A 6375-nucleotide genomic window follows, 5' to 3' on the forward strand; every position below is an offset into this window, starting at 1 on the left:
ATTAGCCAGGCATGGTGGCACGTACCTGTAGTCCCAGCTACCTGGGAGGCTGAGGTGGAAGGATCTCTTGAGCCCAGGAGTATGAGGCTGCAGTGAGCTGTGATCACACCACTGCACTCCACCCTAGGTGACAGAGTAAGACCCTCTCTCAAAAATACAATAAAATAGGCTGGCGCAGTAGCTTACGCCTGTAATCCAGCACTCTGGAAGGCCGAGGCAGGTGGATCACTTGGGGTCAGGAGGTTGAGACTAGCCTGGTCAACGTGGTGAAACCCCGTCTCTACTAAAAATACAAAAATTAGTCAGGCGTGGTGGTGCGGACCTGTAATCCCAGCTACTCGGAAGGCTGAAGCAGGAGAATGACTTGAAGTCAGGAGACAGAGGTTTCAGTAAGCCAAGATTGTGCCACTCCACTCCAGCCTGGGCAACAGAGTGAGACCCTGTTTCAAAAAAATAAATAAAATAAAATACAACAAAAAATAAAAATTATAGCATAGCAAACATATAAACCAGTAACATAGTCGTTTATTATCATTACCAAGAATTATGTACTGTGCATAATTATATGTGCTAGACTTCTACATAAGTGGCAACGCAGGTTTGTTTACAGCCACCTCACTGCAAACATGAGTCATTAGGTTTGTTTACAGCCACGTCACTACAAACATGAGTCATGCATTGCCCTGGGACGGCTATGATGTCACTTGGAGAAAGGAATTTCTCAACTCCACTGTAATCTCATGGGACAACCATTATATACGCAGTCTGTTGTTGCCCCAAACGTCATTATGTGGTGCATGACTGTGTGTGTGTGTGTGCGTGTGTACACACATGTACATATAGCTCATATATACAGTCACAGTCATACAGGAGCATATGTGTGTGTGTGTGCAACTGAGAATACAGGAGCACAGGTGAGTGTACAGGAGTGCGTGTGAGTGTGTGTGCAAGTGAGTGTACAGGAGCCTGTGTGAGTGTGTGCATGCAGGTGAGTGTACAGGAGCGTGTGTGCAGGTGAGTGTACAGATGTGTGAGTGTGTGTGCAGGTGAGTGTACAGGAGCGTGTGTGAGTGTGTGTGCAGGTGAGTGTACAGATGTGTGTGTGCAGGTGAGTGTTCAGGAGCGTGTGTGTATGTGCAGGAGTGTACAGGAGCGTGTGTGAGTGTGTAGGTGAGTGTACAGGTGTGTAAGTGTGTGTGCAGGTGAGTGTACAGGAGTGTGTGTGTGCATGCAGGTGAGTGTACAGGAGCGTGTGTGTGCAGGTGAGTGTACAGGAGCATGTGTGTGTGTGCAGTGAGTGTACAGGAGCACATGTGCATGCATGCAGGTGAGTATACAGAAGCATGTGTGTGCAGGTGAGTTTCCAAGAGTGTGAGTGTGTGTGCATGCAAGTGTACAGGAGTGTGTGTGCAGGTGAGTGCACAGGAGTGTGTGTGCATGTAGGTGTGTACAGGAGCGTGTGGGTGCGTGTGCAGGTGAGTATACAGGAGCGTGTGTGTGCAGGTGAGTGTACAGGAGTGTGTGTGATTGTGTGTGCCAGTGAGTGTACAGGAGCGTGTGTGTGTACAGGTGAGTGTACAGGAACGCATGTGCGTGCATGCAGGTGAGTGTACAGAAGCGTGTGTGATTGTGTGCCGGTGAGTGTACAAGAGTGTGTGTGCATGTATACAGGTGAGTGTACAGGAGTGTGTGAGTGCACGTACAGGTGAATGTACAGGTGTGTACAGGTGAATGTACAGGAGTGTGTGCATACAGGTGCGTGTACAGGAGCGCATGTGAGTGCATGTGCAGGTGAGTGTACAAGACCACATGTGATTGTGTGTGCCGGTGAGTGTACAGGAGCGTGTGTGGGTGAGTGTGCGGGTGAGTGTACAGAAGCGTGTGTAGGTGCGTGTGTAGATGAGTGTGAGAGCGAGTGCTTGGGAGCAGACGTGTGCGTGAATGTGTTTTGCGTCTCCCCTCTTCCCCTCGTGGGGCTGGTGCAAACCAGCAGGGCAAGCTGGGCAAGAGCAGCTTGTCCTGGTGCAGTGAGCCAGGCTCTGCCCCTGGTCTCAGCAGGCTTGGATGGTCCTCAGGTGTCTGCCGCAGCCTGAGTTGCAATGGACACAGCTGTTGCGTTGTTCATTCAGGTCTGTTTCCTTTGCAGCCTGTGAGCTCCCCACCCAATGTAGCATCCTCGATTGTTCTTTAAAGACCCCCAGATTCTTGGAAGGGATGCGGCTGCTGCCCTTAGCCCGACCTCGGCTGGGCTGGGGTCCCAAGGACTGTGTCTCTCCTTCCTCCTTGAGGCAAGAACTGGCTGCTGTGCCTACCCAGGTTTTACTGCCTTCAGGAGCTCTGAGCCTCCGCTCCCTAATGGATGAGCCGATGGTCTCAGAGACTCCCAAAGCACTTTTATGCAGGAACCTGAGGGGTTCCCTTCCCAAGGCTCTCTGTGCCTAGCAGGCAGTGATTAATACTGAGCTTCCTTGGTAAATCCCAAGGGCTAGAAGTGGATACAGAGGTGTTGTTGTTAGAGAGTGAGGAGTGCCTGTTATCTACTGACACAAGCCACTCACCCCAAACTTAGCAGGTAAGACAGCAACCATTTTATCCTCTCCCTGTTTCTGTGGATCACGGAGCTGCGTAGGGCCCCGTGAGGATGGTTGATTTCTGCTCCCTGGAAGCCTGTCCAGCCTCTGAGAAACCCCAGGCCCTTGCCTCTGTGTGACCCCAGTCTTTCTGTGTGCCCAGCTTCCATGTCACCCTCAAGGGATCCCATGGGTGGACAGAAGGTCACCTCCTCCGTCCTAACAGGCAGAAAGAAGGCAAGGACAGACTAGATGCAGATCCACTCATCATGGTGGGAGCAGAAGGCCAGGGTGTTTGACAACCTCTCCCTTCTCAGATGAGTGGGCACCAAGGTGGAGGGTCAGGAGAGAGGGTTTTGTGGTGGTGCAGGAAGTTGGAGGAGTGTGAAGTTTGAAACTCAGCAGTCGCTTGATCTTAAGACACAGAGCCTTTCTGCCACCAATGTTCAAACTTCATTAACAGCATTTCTTTTTTATTTTCCGTTTTTTTTTTGTTTTTTTTTTGTTTTTTTGTTTTTTTTTGAGACGGAGTCTCGCTCTGTCGCCCAGTCTGGAGTGCGGTGGCCGGATCTCAGCTCAACCGTGACCGGCCTGGCCTGTCTTTTTATGTTACATCATTTTGATGACATAAATCACACAAGACCATCTTCTCCTGGTAAAACATCAAAACATCATCCAAAATGCTGACTTCCTGGTAGCCTCCCCTCCTTGTCCAAAGACTCCTTCACAGCAGAGAACCAAGCTGTTTAAACGAGGTTTTAAAAACATCATTGAAAAAGTAACACAGGCCGGACATGGTGGCTCAAGCCTGTAATCCCAGCACTTTGGGAGGCCGAGATGGGCAGATCACGAGGTCAGGAGATCAAGACCATCCTGGCTAACACGGTGAAACCCTGTCTCTACTAAAAAATAATAATAATAAAAAAAACTAGCCGGGCACGGTGGCGGGCGCCTGTAGTCCCAGCTACTCAGGAGGCTGAGGCAGGAGAATGGCGTAAACCTGGGAGGCGGAGCTTGCAGTGAGCCGAGATCGCACCACTGCACTCCAGCCTGGGCGACAGAGCAAGACTCCATCTCAAAAAAATAAAAAGAGAAGTAACACGTGCATAGGGTAGAATAAAAACGTCCGACCGTCCAGCAGGGAATGGGCGGGGAGTATGTCTCCTCTTCAGCCCAGCTCTACCCCTGAGTGTCCCCTGTGCAGTTCCTCAGTCACCCTCAGTCCAGGCTTCCTTCTCCCCTGTGAACCTGCACACATCTCTAGAGACCCTGAGAATTCTGCAGGCTGACTCAAGTCTGACACAGGGCTGCTGGCAGGCCTCCCGGACTCAGCCCCTCAAAGTCACCAGGCTTCATACGGGAAGGGTCTGCGTCTACTGCCTCCGCCTTGAAATCCTCTGTGACATTTGAACCAGGAGCCTTTGGCGTGACCTAGGGCTGCTGTGACAAATCACGACAAGCTGGTGACTTAAAACAGCAGACATTCATCTCTCACAGTTCTGGAGGCTGGAAGTCCAATATCAGGGTGTCAGCTCCTTCTGGAGGCTCTGAGGAGAATCTAGCCCAGGCTCTCCCAGCTTCCGGTGCCTTCGGCAACCCTGGGTGCTCCTTGGCTGGGGGGCAGCAGCACCTGCCCCTGCCTCCGTCTGCATGATGCTCCCGCTATGTATTTCTGTGTCAAATCTCCCCCAGCCTCCTCTTCGAAGAACTCCAGCCATTGGATTTAGGGCCCACTCTAGTCCGGGATGATCTTATCTCAACATCCTTTTTACATCTGGAGACCCTATTTCCAAATAAGGCCACATTCGCAGGAACCATGCTGTCAGGACTTGGAGATACCTATATCTAGATCAATACCTATATCTATATCGATATCTGTATCTAGATCAATATCTTTATCTAGATCAATACCTGTATTTATGTCAATATCTCTATCGATATCTTTGTCAATATCTTTATCTACAGATAGACAATCTTCAAAAACTCGCTCTGTCGCCCAGGCTGGAGTGCTGTGGCCGGATCTCAGCCCACTGCACGCTCCGCCTCCCGGGTTCACGCCATTCTCCTGCCTCAGCCTCCCGAGTAGCTGGGACTACAGGCGCTGCCACCTCGCCCAGCTAGTTTTTTTTGTAGTTTTTAGTAGAGACGGGGTTTCACCGTGTTAGCCAGAATGGTCTCGATCTCCTGACCTCGTGATCCGCTCGTCTGGGCCTCCCAAAGTGCTGGAATTACAGGCTTGAGCCACCGCGCCCGGCCTGCATTCTATTTCTGTTTCTGTAAACAGGACGCAGCCTTGCAGACACGCCCAGAGGCAATGCTGCAGCAGTGAGCCGGGCCTCCCTCAGTCCAGTCAGGCCGACCCCTAACATGGGCCATCACCACGAGTTTGACTTGTTTGATTCCACACGTAAGTGACATCGTGCGGTATTTGCCGTCCTGTGCCTGGTTTATTTCACTTAGCTGTGGTCCTCCAGGTTCACCCATGTTTTAGCAAATAAGAAGCCCACCTCCTTTTTTAAGGCTCAGCAGTATTTCCTTGTAGTCATGCCGCACATGGGAGGGGCGCTTTGGGTGTTTCCACGCCTTGGTTTTTGAGAATGACGTGGCGGTACGCTGTCTCCTCCATGTTCTGCTTCCAGTCCCTTTGGATACACACCCAGAAGTGGGATTGCTGGGTCATACCATAGTTCTCATTTTAGATTTTTGAAAAACCTTCATTCTGTTTTCCAAAATGGCTGTCCCCATTCGCATTCCCACCAACACCACACAGAGGTTCCCTTTTCTCCACGCCCGGCCAGCACTACCTCTCACCTTTGTGACAGTAGCCTTTCTAACAGGCATTTGGGGATCCACCTTACCCAATTTCAGTGTACGAGTAGCATTAAGTACATTCGTAGTGGTATCACTGCCCCGCTGTCATCCGTCTCTAGAAGCTTTTCATCTTTTTAATTTTGTTTCAGAGACAGAGTCTCGCTCTGTTGCCCAGGCTGGAGTGCAGTGGCGCGATCATAGCTCACACACTGCAGCCTCAACCTCCTGGGCTCAAGTGACCCTCTCCCCTCAGCCTCCCGAGTAGTTGGGACCACAAGTGTATGCCAAGAACCCTTTGTGTCTTGCAGAATTGAAACGCTATACCCATTAAACACGCTAACTCCCCATTCTCTCTCCCTGAACATATCTTTTCCAGGGACACTATTCAACCTTCCCCAGAGCACCACATTTTCATTTTGCACGGGCCCCTGCAAATTCTGGAGCTGCTCCTGGCTCACATTGACTGCCAAGTCCTCCTGTGTCTATGGGAGAAGAGTTAGCCCTGTCCATACTGACGTGTGTGCCTTCACACTGGGGCAAGTGTTAAGGAAAAACGGGTAACTTGAGTGGCACATCACCACATCCAGCTTACAAGAACCAGCTATTGCATCTCTTCCCAATGCCATGTTTGGTGACGTCACAGTGACAGCTTGAAACCAGCCAGGGTGGGGACATTTCTACCAAGGACGTTGGCAGATGCTATGCCTCGGGGGGGTGTTGGCAGATGCTATGCCTTGGGGCTTTTTTTCCTTAGGAAGACAGTTATTAAACACTTAGCAGTACCCACCTAGATAATCAATGTCTGACTCTAGAGCCTCAAAGTTTGCTTGAGGTAGTAAAATCTACAAGTCTAAAATAACAATGTTGGCCAGGCGCGGTGGCTCACGCCTGTAATTCCAGCACTTAGGGAGGCTGAGGCAGGCGGATCACAAGGTCAGGAGATTGAGACCATCCTGGATAACATGGTGAAACACCGTTTCTACTAAAAATACAA

This window comes from Colobus angolensis, unplaced genomic scaffold (genome assembly GCF_000951035.1).
Source record: "Colobus angolensis palliatus isolate OR3802 unplaced genomic scaffold, Cang.pa_1.0 Scaffold136, whole genome shotgun sequence".
Lineage (NCBI taxonomy): Eukaryota > Metazoa > Chordata > Mammalia > Primates > Cercopithecidae > Colobus > Colobus angolensis.